This window comes from Podarcis tiliguerta (assembly GCF_965153285.1).
Source record: "Podarcis tiliguerta genome assembly, chromosome: 2".
Lineage (NCBI taxonomy): Eukaryota > Metazoa > Chordata > Lepidosauria > Squamata > Lacertidae > Podarcis > Podarcis tiliguerta.
Window position 1 is genome coordinate 53,321,868 of NC_139535.1, and position 16,020 is coordinate 53,337,887.

Below are 16,020 nucleotides of genomic sequence, written 5' to 3' on the forward strand. Positions count from 1 at the left end.
AATCAGGTGCCCAGCTGAATTGCATTCTGGGAAGCACGCCAGCTATGGAACAAAATGCTGTTCCTGTCAGACGCTGCCAGCTGTCAGCGGAGGCCTGCTCGATCTGTGGATTTCACACAGAGTCAGGATGGAGGCAGAAACCTTTTCTGTGCATTAAATTAAATAAAGAGCGATGGAAATCAGTCACAGCCATGGCACTTGCCATTCAGAAACAGATTTTCTCAAGTACCTGAGCTGCATAAGGGGGGAAATGCTTATCGCATCACACAATGGTAAGACTTCTGAGCCACAAACCAAGAGGAAGGATTTTCAGTTTCTAGGAGGAAACATATTATGTAGTTTGAATAATACTTGATGATGCCATCTTTTACAGAGGGGTGTGTGTGTGTGATCACTGCTGTCCCATGGAAACAGCCGTCCTCCCCACTGGTTTTAATGAGCATTCTATGTAACCCTTAATCTGACTTACCTGCTATGTTCCTTCTCCATTATCAGAAGCAGCGCGTTCCTGAATAACAAGTGAGGAAGAGTACAGTTCCTGCTTGCAGGCTTCCCATAGGTAGCCGATTGGCCACTGTGAGAACAGGATGCTGGACTATATAGGCTTGATTCAGCAGAACTCTTTTTATGTTTTAACTTATCAGATATGGGAAGTCTTTTGGCACCATTGGTTTATCATGTGCTGAATTCCCAGTAGGGAAACCTCATGGTTCACCCTTCATTATTCATCTGCTAATGGGACAGAACGTGAGGCATGAACTCTTGATCTTATGTAGTAAAGCCTCAGAATGTATGTTGCAGTGAGATCCAGTTCTGTGTCTCAGGAGGAATCTAATCTCTCTCTCTTTCTCTCACCCCTGCCCCACCCCTCTTTTAAGAGGAGATAAGCAAACAAAAACAAGGTTTTGAAGTTCCATCTTGCCACATGAGAACTCGGGAGTGCAACCTGCTGGGAATTTTCATCAGAGTATTTGTGTGCCATAGAATGAAAGGACATGGACTCTGTACTCTTCTGCAAGTCCATGCCAGTCTGAGGTGTTTTTAATGTGTTTATGCCTGCCTTATCATTGCACAATTACTTTTGTGGTGACATTTACTCCTGACATTTACCTGGATCATCACATCTGACCATTTATGGAAATCCAAATTATAATAGATGGGCTTTTATAATTAAAGACCACATAGGATGACATAAGTGAAAAAAACAATTACCTCAAAATTACATGCAATTTCCTAGCGGCATAGCAAACAAGAACTTCTTATCACTGTGGGTGGCAGACTTGCTATCACTTGCAGTTTTCGAAATTACAAGTCACTGTCATTCAAAAAAAATAAATCCTTTGAGCCATCAAGAATCCAGCATACTGTAAATTCAGGAAAGAATTACAATGGTTGTTTCTCACATTAAAATTCCTCAATGACAAACTAGTACTGTCTTGTTTCTTCCAGTTTGTGGGTAGCTTAAACTACAGATTATACTTTGGCACCTTAAAAACACAAAAGGCACCTTAAAAACAAATATATTATGGCATAACAATGTGGCTACAGTCCACTTTCTCAGATGCATGAAGTGTAGTCCTGAGCTATAGGTACATCTTCACAAGACTGTATCACCATGTGGGTGTCTTTCTTCCCCCAAAGCTCTGTCCCTCATGCAAGTGGTCCAGCTGCTTGTTCGGGCATCCTCATCCCTGAAAGAGGAAAAGGTTGGTGGCACAGAAGAAATATTCCAGTGGAACGGTCACATGGCAGATAGCTGGCAGCCCGGAAGTTGGGATTATGCATTTATATGATGCAAGCTTAATGCTAGATAAATAAGATGACTCAGATGACTTGTTTAACAGAGCACTGAAGTCACATGGTGGTCAGTTGTTGTTCCTTGCAAATCACTGAAGCAACATTGAGATTAGAATGGTCGGAATTTCACTTACATTCTTCTAGCTGCATTTCTAGGTTTCAAAGGACAACATTACTTTTCCTCTTTATTTAGAGGTTTGCGTAGCTGAAGATGGAAGGTGGGCTGATTAGAGAGAGCGCATCTTTGAATGATGCTGCTTCCAGGCCCATCTTGTGCATCAGGAAACCTAGGGGAATAGTAATAGGATGTGAGAGATTGCTAATAGCTTCCTTTATGTTTACTTTGGAAATGACTGGGTTTTTTTAAAAGTTGACTGTAGCAGGATGTGAGAGGTTGCCAATAGGTTCCTGTATGTTTACTGGGTGTTTTTTTTAATTGGCTATGGAAGAAATGCTAATGGTGGTTTGCTGGGCTGAAGGCAAGAATTTGCCACAGAGCCTCATGTTGGACTAGGATTGTTTTCTTTGACAGACACAGCCCTACCATTTGGCAGAGAAAGGCAGTGGACATTGGGGTAGGAAGATTTGGGAGGATAAAGTTCTGTGTGTCACAGAGACCACACCTCTTCGGCTGCCCTACCACTCTCAGGTGTGGCAGAGGATGCTGTTCCATCATCAGTGTTGGTAAGATTCAGTTGTACGTTGGAGGAGGATGCAGGTGGCACTTTGTTCTTCAGGCAGCAAAATGTCTTGGGCCAGCCCATATCCTGGAAGTGGTTGCAGGAGGCATTGGAAATGGCCAAGTACATCCCTGTGCTTATCACTCAGTGTAGCATTATGCTCTGCTACACTGCTTTAGAATACTTCACTGTAGTTCCATGCTCCTAAGGTGGCCACTGGAAGTCACTAGCTTCTATTATTTCAGATACCAGGAAATCTGTTGCTCTGCCTTCTGCTCACTTGCCAGAGAGAAGCTGTTCTGAAACATTTTGATGCTACTGAAAAGCAATTTCTTCATCTAAACGCCTGAAAACGCCTGCTTCATAGTAAACAAACAAACAACCCCCCCCCCAAAAAAACCCCACCATAAACAAACAAAGCAGTTATGGAGCCCTTGCGAGAAAACAAAGAATTATTTGCTGCTGTGTACCTTTTATCGTAGAATATATGCGTTTAGAACTCATAAACAGTTGCTGCAATTCGGTAGGAGTTTAAAGAGTACTTATATTTTGTTATTGGAATAGAGTTTTTTTTAATAGAAGAGGAAATGGGACACGTATCCAGATACGCATGAAATTCGGCACGTTTAGTGTTGAGGATTAACCTGCATCTCATTCATAAGTTGCTATAGATGACTGCCCTCAGCTGAGTTTTTTCTTCAGCTGAGAGGTAGAGTTAGACCCCAACACTTGGAGGTATACTGCAAGTGGCAGCAAGACCATAGAGTGGCAGCAGGGAACTTGAGGACCCACAAGTCAGGTGCGGCCCCCAGGACATTCACCAGTCCTGCTCCACAACCTGCTTTGAGTTCTTTTGCCTGTCTTGAACATGTCCTTGAACTGTGATGGCAACTTGTGCTTGCTTGGGTAGAAGAAGGAGTGATATGAGGGTAGGTGTATGTGTGTGTATAGAAACGTCTTGCTTTTGTATGGCTGCAGTATGGCCATACAAAAGGTGAGAGTCAAAGCTGATGGCCCCACCCATTCTTGCTTACGTTTCCCCCCACTCTTTCATCTGGCCTTGCATCCCTCTGGCCATGAGGAAGTGGAAAAGACTCTCCATCCCTGCCTTAGAGTCCCTGAGTCCCCTTTTGCCAGCTGTAGTTTCTACACGCTGTACAAAGCCCAGAAAGGGAGCCAGGGAGAATTCTTGCCTGCGGTGCAGAAGGACTCCGAGCAACCTATCCCTGGTCACGGAGCCTGTGGCAAAGTTTGGGAGCTGAGCTCCAAGTTCTTTTGCACATCAGTCCCAGACATTCACCTCAGTGTCATTATCCTCGTCCTGGCACACAAAGTGGCCCATACGTTGTTCCAATAGCAAGATTGTTTTTAAGGCATCACAGCAAACTTCCAAGAGTTGTGGGTGGCGGAGCGGAAGAAAAAAAAGTCAGGGGCGGGGGGAGTTGGTAAGGAAAAGAGGCTGGAGGGGGCTGTGGGGGGTGCAGCCCTCCTCATTACTTTGGGCATGAACTGCCTATAAAGATGCTCTGTCTCTTGGAGCCGCTTCCCAGCTATCGACCAGCAAGGGCTATGAGCCCAAACAGAAGGCACTTTGTGCTGACTGCCAACATATCCGGCACTCGCTGCTTTCACAGCCTGGCAGGCCTCTTATAGTCTCTCCGGCTCCTCTCAGACTTCAGTGTCCTGACTAGCACGGAAGGCAGTCGCTGCCAGGCCCAGGTGGGCAGAACTTTTGTTCCCCCAGGAATGTGTGGCCAAAGAACAACCAGGGGAAGTATTTGCTGATATTTCCATCTTCTGATGAAGCGGGGTGCATTATTTTCCCACTTAAACCCTCATTTCACTCCCCCCCTTTCTCTGCCTAATTGTCCTCTGTGAGCCGTAAGAACCATATATGAAGCTCCATATAGGACTGGAGGATCTGTTCTTGGGGCAATGCAATTGTTGTCACTGTTTTTGTTAGCAATTTGCAGTGATATACCGTTCTTGAAGAGTGTGAAAACGTTGTCTTCCCATACAAGCGCTTGGATACCAATATCTTGTAACTGGAGTGAGGGGTTGAAGTACATCTGAACTACAGACGTTGGAGAATTTATTCTACTAAGAGGTTTTAAGGACAGGCTGTATAACCCACCATATTTTGGGGGGTGGCGGTTGAGTTCTGATCATCCTTCTGTTAGCAAAAGATTTTTTTGACCTTGTTTTGAGACTTCCCTCCAGTCCTGTAATTCTCTGCATCTCAGAATTCCAAAGAGCTCTCTGCTTGTGTGCTTGAGGGTGATGTATGTATATGTAAACAGAAGACTCTTCCCTAAAGTCTTGCACCAGTACAGTGGTACCTCGGGTTAAGTACTTAATTCGTTCCAGAGGTCTGTTCTTAACCTGAAACTGTTCTTAACCTGAAGCACCACTTTAGCTAATGGGGCCTCCTGCTGCCACTGCGCCGCCAGAGCAAGATTTCTGTTCTCATCCTGAAGCAAAGTTCTTAACCCGAGGTAATATTTCTGGGTTAGCGGAGTCTGTAACCTGAAGCGTATGTAACCTGAGGTACCACTGTATAGAAGACATGAGGGGGTAGGACCCACATCTGGCTCGTCGCTTGTAGATTATGTTTTGTTGCATTCTGTGCTGTGAGACATAAGATGTGACTCAAAAAGAGATGTAACTGCTTATGGCAAAGACCCATCACTTCAGTGGTAGAGCATTTGCTTTGCTTGTAGAAGGCCCCAGCTTCAATCCCTGGCATCTCTAGGTAGGGCTGGGAGAAACCCTGGAGAGCCACTGCCAGTCAATTGTAGGCAATACTGAGGTAGAGGGACCAATTTGCCTGCCTTGGCATAAAACAGCCTCTTCTTGTGTTCCTCAGCCATGCTAAATAATCTCAGAGCAACTGAACCAGCAACTGTGTCTTCATGCTGAGGGAGAACTTACACTGGGTGAGCTTCTCATTCAGCTTTTAAAGGATAGGGTCAGGGACTGGCATCAGCAATCCTCCTTTATATGAGTACCGGGTTATTCCAGGAAGGCAAAACTAAATGCAGCACTTTGTTTGAACCTGCAGTACTAGGGGAAAAACTTCACGAGAATGCATTGGACCCTCTGTTATGGTTTTCTCAAATTTTGTACGAAGAAGCTAATCGTGCCATTTCTCCATCATTAAGGAGGGCCTCTAATTATTGGGGCAAGTGTGTGTGTGCGCTGTGTTTGGATTGCCTGTAGAGATAGGATTTCCTTCCTAATCACTGCCATTTCCTTATTCACTTGCTGCCGCCAATATTCTGCATCCTTTTGCAATAAGTTGAGCCCACAGGCTTCTGCCAACACATTTCTTGTCCTCCTGTCTCCTCCGCCATCACCTTTCCTAGATGTTGAATCCCTCTCTCCTTCCTTTGTGCTTCAGGCGCAGGAGTTGGAGATGCTGCCAGGACATCAGGCCAAGTGCTATTGTCAGTTTTGGATCAGTTGTGACTGTGAACTCACAAGGGCTGAGGCTTGCTCTGCTCACAAGGAGGGATTTCAGGAGCTCAAGTCTGTTAATTAATTTTATAATGAATGATTTTAGAGTGTTGTTTGTGCTGTACTTTTGTACTGTTATATTGTTGTTAGCCGCCCTGAGCCCGGCTTCGGTTGGGGAGGGTGGGATATAAATAAAATTTATTATTATTATTATTATTATTATTATTATTATTATTATGTTTAGCATCTAAAAGGAAGGTTAAGAGGTAACTTGGTTATGGTGAATAAGGAGAAAGCGCTAATGGGCATTGATGGGGAAACTACAATAGCAGCACCAAACATGAAATCTGCACAGGCCCCTCATGAGGCACACAACTCTTAGCAGTGAGCGTGAATTAAGCATTGACACAGATTGCAAGAGGATGGCATCGAGTTTCTGTTGAATGTCCATTGGACACAGGATCCACCTAGGCTTATTGTCTGTACCAGGCATGCAGTGAGGCTAAGCAATCCTACTATGCTCCTCCCTAGATGCAGCTGCACGATCACAACATCTGACAGCTTCTGTGACTGTAGTGTCATGTTCTTTCAACCCACCCCTCCCGGCAATTCCGGTCCCAATTTCCTGTCACTCAAACTCACCAAAGGCACACCAAATGCCTGAGGTTCATATCTGTATCAGAATGATTGCTTGGAAAGTGTGAGGCAGCTGAAAGAAGCCCAGAAAACGTGTGAGTTCCTGAAAATGCTGCACAGAGTTGATGTGTAAATAGGGATGTGTGAGGAATGCTGGGGTCCCAACCCTTGTGGGGGTCATGAGACCTACCTGCGCTCAAAATCCATTGTCACCCACATCAGAGCTAGGAGTTAGGAGTGTGTCCAACCACCTGGAAAAAGAAAGTCTGTCTGTATATCCAGCCAGCAGAGGCATACCTAAGGGTTGTTGAAACCAGTGCCCGCAAAAACCACCTATCAGTCTATGGAGTGTATGATGTATATATGTTTGTGGTGATACGACACCACTGTTGCAACAAGATCGAGCGTGGCAGAAGCTTCCAGTCCTACTCACTGCAGTACAAAGACGTGTGAATCCCCCTCCCTTCCTCACCTGACCCTCACTCTCGATGCTTTGAGTAATGGGGTCATGTAAAAAGGGACTGCAGGTTTGCCTTGGGGTTTTTTCTAACCCTGGCAGTATTGTTGCATAGGAACTGGGAGCAGAAAGTGGGGTGCCCTACAGAGAACGAAGGGCTGTTTCTTGAAAAGCAATGTGAAAGGGCTTATTTCAGTTCTCCCTTCTGCTCAAACTAGGGTGACCAAAAAGCACAAAAGTTGTTTGCGTTTGCCTCGTTGGGGTGGGTATGTGGACATTTTAGGAGTCTATGTCAGTCACAAACAATCACAGTTGAGGTTGGCTTATTGTTACCTGTGGGCAGCCAAACATTTCCCAAGTCTGATCTCTACAGTGACGAAAGTAGATTAGCAGTGCAGTCCCAGACGCGTCTACTCAGAATTAAGCCCTGCTGAGTTCAGTGGGACTTGCTCCTGGGTAAGTGTGTGTGTTGGATTGCAGGCTAGATCTTTGGCATTATACTGATATTCTATTCTGGTGTTCCGGCATGTTTTGCTGCATTTTCTCTCTTTCACTTTCAACCACTGGTTCTCTCATCTCTTTATCAGTTGATTTTGTGCCCTGGAAAAAGTCAAAGGAAGGGATGTGCGTGGGAACTCAAGCTTGTCACCCTACTGGATTCTTAAGTACAATGGATTGAATCACAAACTTGGTTTGTTGGAAAGGATGGGGTTGGTGTTTTGCTGCTTAAACTATTGTTAGCATCTATTTGATATGTTACAAGGAGGTTGCAATTAGGACATCTGAAATGAGTAACCAGCGGTGTTGAATAACAAAATAAGCTCCGATTTAATTATTTATTTTGCTTTCTGTTCCATTGGCAAACAAGACCAGAGTTTGGGATGTTTTTGATCATCAGAAGCTGATCCAAGAGCACTTATCTCCCTTGTCCATTCATGCTTTGTTTCTGCTTTTTTCTGGTACTGACACCCTTAAGCGAGTAAACAGAGAGAGACTGTGGAGCAAGAAATAGAACTATTTAACAGCTTGAGAGAGTTGTGTTTTTGTTTTTTTCCAGAGCTCTTATTGTGCCTCTTGCAGAGTTTTCTCAAATGATACTGATTTTCAAAATTTTAGACTTCCGGAGGCGGCGCGACCGGTAATGGCTGCCTTCTCCGAGTAAGGAGAAGGGAGCTTCGCTGTAAACGGGTCGTCCGCTACGGCGAAGCGGAGACCCATTCAGGAAAACCACAGGTGGCAGAAGCCTGTGGTCTCGGGACCCGGCGGGCGCCAGAAGCAGCCCCCAAAACGCTGAAGGGACCCCGTAAGGGGCTCCGGATCGCGGAGGGGGTAGCGGCGCTGTGGGTCGTTGCGCAAACAGCGAAGTGAAGCCGCGTTGCTGTGGCCGGTCAGCGCTGTCCTTTCTTCCTGCAACTTTTCTGAACTTTGGAAACTACAACCCGTGAGTAAATTTGGACATTGAAAACTTTCTGAAACTTTTGTCAACTTTCTGAAACTTTTTGAGAACTTTCTGAAACTTTTAAAACTTTTTTAAAAAAGTTGAAATCTGGCTGAAAACGGAGTAAGGATAAGCAGGAAGCCCATCTCCCGCTATACTGAACTTTAAGCAAAGAGCAGGAGGAGTGGAGACAAAAAGTTATGCGTTAACTAAATGCTGGCACCCTGTAAAGCAGTTTTCTGAGTGAAAGACTTTGAGCTATTGACTTTTGCTGGTCATATTGGGGGTGCATTGATATCCTTCTTCTGTGGCACCAGTGGATTACAAAATAAATAAGAATCTCTGGTGCTGGAGCTGCCTGGATGAACACCAGTTTGCAACTTTGGATACATTGAATTCAGGTTTTGAAACATTCTGAGTTGGAACTGGATACTTTGAAACTGTTGCAGTCAAGGCACTGTAAGAAACACTGTTTTGCTTTAAGTTTTACTCTGCTAAAAATAATACATTGTGGAGGCGATGGACATGGATTTAAATTTATAAGTTTAACTTGGATTTGATCTTTTCCCTGAAGACGTATTGGATTTGATCTTTTCCCTGAAGACGTATTAAGCTCCCTCTAGAGGATTTTGGATTTACAGCAGTGACTTTGTTTTACTTTCCCTTTCCCGGCCTCTGTTTGACTATTGTATCTGGGACTCTGCTTTCTCATGGGAACAACTTGGATTGACCTTGGATTACAGATAACTTTGGAATGAGTGGCGCAAGGAGAAGAGGAAGGACCAAACAAACAACTCTAACCTTATCTGCAGCCTCACAGCGTAGATCTTCTGTGCCGGCCTTGCCTTCCACTTTGCCTCCAGACATAGAGGCGGCCTCCCTAATACAGGCAGGGGAGGGTGAGACAGAGGAGCTGCACCTGGGAGATATGGCTTCAGGGACAAGTAGCTCTGTCTTGGAGAAAATTTTGGAGAAACTGGAGGCTCTGGACAAGAAGGCTGATTTGCATACAGCTAAAATTGAACAGAACACAGAAAGCTTGAATAAGCTGACTGGACAAGTTGCACAGAATGCCCAGTCTATTGGAGAATTAAAGGAGGCTGTAGGTGAAAATCGTAAACTGGCTGAAGATACTAGTCAAAGACTGGAAGAACTTGAGAAAGAAGTAAGACCACTCAGCAAACAAGTTGGAGAACATCAGATTTACTTTTCGATGACAGAACTGCGAAACAGGGAGACCAACTTGAGGATACGGTCAATACCAGAGGTGGAAGAAGATAATTTTATTGAATTTCTAACTAAGGAATTTGCCAAGTTTTGGAAGTTAGAGGAAAAAGACTTTAAAATCGTATCTGCTTTCAGGCTTGGCAGAGTCAGAAGGACAGAGAAGCCCAGAGATTGTTTGATAACACTGAGATCAAAGGAGGAAAGGGACAAGATTTTGGGCCTGCACTACGAAAAGTCACTAGACATTTTGGGCAAGAGAATTGAAATCTACAAGGACATTCCTAAGCAGTTGCTGGACCTTAGATCTAACTACACGGAATTGGCAAGACTGTTGAGAAGCAACGCAATTATCTTCAGGTGGGAGTTTCCACAAGGATTATCCTTTACCTACAGAGGGAGAAAGATCAAAATCAAAACAGTGGAAGATAGAGACAAGTTTTTGGGAGCACACGGAGAAGACCTCCACAAAGGACTTGGATTGCCAGCGCCAGAACTTCCAGGGGAGCCCGCCCCCTCGGATCCTCAAGGACCGGAGAACAAGGTACCACCCCAGAAAGAATAACCAGACCTATCCAGGATGTCTCTGCAGCTTTTGAGCTGGAACATAAATGGCTGTAACAGTCCTGAAAAAAGGTTTAAAATTTTTCATATTTTAAAAAAGGAACAATTGGACATTATATGCTTACAAGAAACACATGTGATTAGGCTCCATAGAAAGGTGTTAATAAATAAAAGGCTTGGTCAAGAATTTATATCATCGGATACAGTTAAAAAGAGAGGTGTAGTGATCTATGCAAAAGAGAGCCTTTCACCAAAATTTCTTTTTAAAGATGAAAGTGGAAGAATCCTCGCAATAGAAGTACAGTATCAAGGAGAAAAAATTTTGATATTAGGAATTTATGCTCCAAATGAAGGTAAATCGGATTTTTATAAGAAGTTGCACGAGACTATGCTGGATTATCTGGATTACAACAACGTCATCATGATGGGGGACATGAACGGGGTCGCATCAACAAATATGGATAAGTCACAGAACCAGAACATTACTAAAGAGGGAAGACTACCTAAGACCTTTTTTGAAATGACTGACAATATGGACTGGGTTGACATCTGGAGAGTTAGAAACCCCTTGGGAAGAGAAGGAACATTCTTTTCTGAAGCTCAACTGACTTGGACACGAATCGACCAAATATGGATAACTAGAAATCTGGCACCTAAGGTGAGGAAGGTGAAAATCTGCCCTAAAACATGCTCCGACCATAACGCCTTGAGAATGGATATGACATTGATCCCAACCGGCTCCTTTAGATGGAAGATGAATGATGGCCTGTTTAGAGACCAAAGAATTGTAAAGAAGGCCCAAAAAACCTTAAAGGACTATTTTGAGATTAATTTGAACACTACGGTGGAAAAAAGAACTATCTGGGATGCAAGTAAAGCTGTGATGAGAGGGTTCTTGATTCAACAGAATTCTTTAAAGAAAAGACTGCAAAATGAAAAGAAAGATAAAATTCTGGAAAGTATCAAAGAGTTGGAGAAGAAGTTAAGATCTAACCCGAAGTCCCAACCGATTCTGAGAGAAATTAAACTTTATCAGGCACAATATTCCAAACTGATAAATCAGGAAATAGAATGGAAGATTAAAACAATGAAACAAAAAACTTTTGAATCGGCAAATAAATGTGGGAAACTGCTAGCCTGGCAGTTGAAAAGGAGACAAAGACTAAATACAGTAACAAACTTAGAGGTTGAAGGAAGGAACATTCAGAACCCGGGAGAGATTAGAAAGTGCTTCCAGAGGTATTTTAAAAAGTTATACACTCAAGGGCCACAAGATGAAATAGAGATTACACAATTTTTGGAGAGAAATGGATTAGCAAAGCTGTCAGAAGAAAATAGAATAATTTTGAATGGCAAAATAACACGACAAGAGATTGAACAGGCCATCCAGAGTCTGAAACAGGGCAAATCACCAGGGCCAGATGGACTGACCTCTAACTACTATAAGATATTGAAGGATTATCTGATACAACCTTTGTTGGAGGTCAGTAATGAAATAATGGAGGGGAAGAAGGCGCCTGAATCGTGGAAAGAAGCATTTATCACATTGATTCCAAAGTCAGAAACTGAAAAGACACAACTCAAGAACTACCGTCCCATCTCCCTTTTAAATGTGGATTACAAAATATTTGCAGATGTTTTGGCACGAAGATTTAAGAAAGTTTTAAGTGAGATAATCCATAAAGACCAGGCAGGCTTTCTCCCGGGCAGACATATGTTTACTAACACGAGGAACATTATAGACATATTGGAACTTTTACAAACAAACATAAACACTAAAGCAGTTTTAATTTTTATAGACGCGGAGAAAGCCTTCGACAACATATCTTGGAAATTTATGAAGGGGAATTTAAAAGAAATGGGAGTGGGACGGGGGTTTGAGAACGGGATTGAGGCAATATATTCAGAACAAAAGGCTAAACTGATAGTTAACAATGTGGTTACAGAAGAGTTTAAAATTGAAAAAGGTACACGACAAGGCTGCCCGATTTCCCCATTACTGTTTATTTCGGTTCTGGAAGTGCTCCTGAATATGATTAGGGGGGACCGGTTGGTGGAAGGGATTCAGGTCGGAGCGAAACAATATAAACTTAAAGCTTTTGCAGATGACCTAGTTCTGACATTACAGGAGCCGGAGTCTAGTTTGAAAAGAGTACTACAACTGATTCAAAACTTTGGTCGAGTGGCAGGATTTAAGTTAAACAAGCAAAAAACTAAAGTTTTGGGGAAAAACTTGACAGATACTGAGTTGGAACAGCTTCAGAAAGAGACAGAACTAAATGTGGTTAAAAAAGTTAAATACCTAGGGGTAAACATAACAGCAAAAAATCTGAGTTTATTTAAAGATAATTATGAAAAATGTTGGTCAGAGATTAAGAGAGACTTGGATAGTTGGTCAAGACTAAATCTTTCTTTGTTAGGCCGAATAGCTGCCATCAAGATGAATGTATTGCCAAAAATGTTATTTTTGTTTCAGACACTGCAGATTGTAGACAAGACAGAGTGCTTTCGGAAGTGGCAGAAAGATATTTCTAAATTTGTCTGGCAGGGCAAAAAGCCCAGAATCAAATTTAAAATATTAACAGATGCGAAAGAAAGAGGGGGCTTTGCCCTGCCAGATTTAAGGTTGTATTATGAAGCTGCAGCTTTCTGCTGGTTAAAAGATTGGTTACTTCTTGAAGATACGGATGTCTTGGATTTGGAAGGTTTTAATAATGCGTTTGGATGGCATGCATATCTATGGTATGATAAAGCTAAGATAAATAAGGCCTTCAAGAACCATATTGTCAGAAAATCAGTTTTTAATGTCTGGACAAAATATAAAGACTTACTGGAGAATAAAACTCCGAGGTGGCTGTCACCCCTGGAGGCTAAGGCTTGGAAAAGAGCCAATATGGAGGCCAACTGGCCAAAATATTGGGAGATAATAGAAAAGGATGGTGACAACTGGAAATTGCAGAGTTTAGAAAAGATGAGAGACAAAGTGCGAGACTGGTTACAATATGCTCAGATTAAAGAAGTGTTTAAAAATGACAAAAAGCTAGGATTCCAAGTGGAAAAGTCAAAGTTAGAAACTGAACTGTTAGAACCTAAGACTAAGGTACTTTCAAGAATGTATAACTTGCTGCTGAAATGGAACACACATGACGAAATGGTAAAATCAACAATGATAAAATGGGCGCAGGATATTGGGTATAATATTATGTTTGAAGATTGGGAAAGGTTGTGGACCTCTGGGCTGAACTTCACTGCATGTAATGCGTTGAAGGAAAATGTGATGAAAATGATGTATAGATGGTACATGACCCCTGTTAAACTGGCTAAAATATACCATTCGTCTGATAGCAAATGTTGGAAATGTAAGGAAAATGAAGGAACATTTTTTCACCTCTGGTGGACCTGCCCTAGAGTGAAGGCCTTTTGGGAGAAGATATATAATGAATTAAAAAAGGTGTTTAAATACACCTTTACTAAGAAACCAGAGGCCTTTCTCCTGGGTATTGTCGGCCAGAGTGTGTTAAAAAAGGACAGAACATTCTTTATGTACGCAACAACAGCAGCAAGAATATTAATTGCCAAGAATTGGAAAACTCAGGAGCTACCCACTGTGGAAGAATGGCAGATGCAACTGATGGACTATATGCAATTAGCCGAGATGACCGGCAGAATTCGAGACCAGGGAGAAGAAAGGATGGAAGAAGATTGGAGGGAATTTAAGATTTATTTACAAAAATATTGTAATTTGGCTGAGTGTTGAATTGGATGCCAGTGCAGATAATTGTCTACCATTAAATTAGATTTAAGGCTGAATTATATGTCAAACCAAATTAAGATTATTAATTAAGATGAGTTAAATGATAATTTGTTTGAAATTAATTTAATAATGATGTAAGTGTATGCGGGAGGTGTGGGGGAGTCCCATGTAACAATTGAGAGATGTTAAATGGACAATGACAAGTTGTGCTTATCTAATATATGCTTTATTTGAAAACTTCAATAAATATATTATTAAAAAAAAAAAAAAAAAAAAAAAAAAAAAAAAAAAAAAAGATTTTCAAAATTTTATCTTGGTCACCAGGAGATCAGACAAAGATTCCCAGAGTCAAGACACTGGTTTGTCTGCACTCTTAAATGCCCAGTAAAGCAGAAATCAGTTTTGCCCAACAACAACAAAAAGCTTTGCACAATTCTTTCAAAAATCTTTGCAAGTAACTATGTCAGATAAGCATAAGAAGAGCTGGATTCAAATCCCTGCTTAGCCATGAAGCTCACTGAGTGACTTGGGGCCATTCACTGTTTCTCATCCTAAATGTACCCCACAGGGTTGTTGTGACAAAAGGGTAGAGGTGAGAAAGAACCTGAAGTCCTTGGAATAAGAGTGGGAAATGAATGCAAAACACAACACATTGTTGTTTAGTCGTTTAGTCGTGTCCGACTCTTACAATGTCTTGAAAAGAAAAGAATTAGGCTAGCATTTCACAGGAATCATTTGGCAACAGAGGAAAGAAAAATGGAAGACCCTGGGGTGCTGCAGGAAGAGACTGGCAATTAATTTTCAATGAAGAATCACCAAGGACTAGGCCTTTGATCAATTTTAAGAGAACGTTGCAGGCATGTACAGTCTGCTTTTCCTTGATCACTGGTTTAACTACACAGCCCTCAAGTATTTGGGGCTTCAGTGGGCTGGCCAGATCAGGGAGCACGACTTTTGCAACACTAATTTTAAAAATTAAACACTAAGGGGAGTGAGCCAAGTATCTTTTCTGCTCCTGAGCTCGGTCAGATGTATGGCTGCGATTGGAGATGAAGTTGCCAGGAGATTTTCTAAGTGTGACATTTAGAGCTACATTTAACTCTATGGGAAGCTTGCGAAGGGGCCATTTAGACAGGCGGGGGTAAGTCTCATGTAAGGACAAGCACAGTGAGGGGAGGAGCAGGAGTCAAAGCGGCAAGGGAGAGTAAGGCCGGGAACAAACCAAGCTCTGGAAAGGTTGCAAAGACATCATCACCATTATTATTATTATTTATTAAAATTTGTATGCCACCCTTCATCCGAAGATCCCAGAATGGTTCATAAAATACAAAATGAGAATATAGAGTATGTAATAAAACAAAAATAAAAACAAACCAATATTATTATTTATTATAACACTGCAGATGCTTGCAGCTAGGAGGGTTCAAGTAGGAAGAGGATGTTATTGGGAGTGGGTGGGAGCAACGCCTAAAGGGAGGGAATGGACGCAAGACAAACAAGGGCAGTACACACTACAAGCTCCGTGGGGTCCTTCGGCAATATGGCATCACTGCCCGTCTGCTTGCTCTCTCCCTCTGGGCCTGAGCTTCATCAGGCAAATGGAGAGTGGTGCTGCTTCTCCTTGCTTTAGTCACAGCCTTCACTTACTTGGAAGAACAAGAACGAGGAGCAGGGCCAGGGATCTCTGGAGATCAGCAGCAGGCCCCCTGCTGGAATACGGGCCTTGGCAAGTGCCTTATCATGCCGATCTCTGGCGCCTACCCTGAACAAGGGTGTTTGGGCCCAGGAAAGCAGATGGCCTACAAGGAAAATGCAGTGAAAGGCTGCCCCAGGGAAGGAATGACGTTTCTTGTGGACAGGAGGTCCTGACACTCTTACAGTGTCAGGGTACATGCAGTGCAGATTGTATTGCAGTGGGGAATTGTGAGAGCAACGTCACACACATTCTTGGGCTGTTTGGTGCTCACAGCTTTTGAAGCCTTTCTCTTAGCTCTGTGATTGGTGGAAAGAGCCC

General features: G+C 42.8%; 1 protein-coding gene across 3 annotated transcripts in view; it reads left to right on the forward strand.

Moving 5' to 3' along the window:
- Positions 1–16,020, forward strand: part of SLC38A3 (solute carrier family 38 member 3) — a 159,001-nt gene that overhangs the window by 108,921 nt on the left and 34,060 nt on the right. The gene's annotated exons all lie outside the window — the stretch shown is intronic.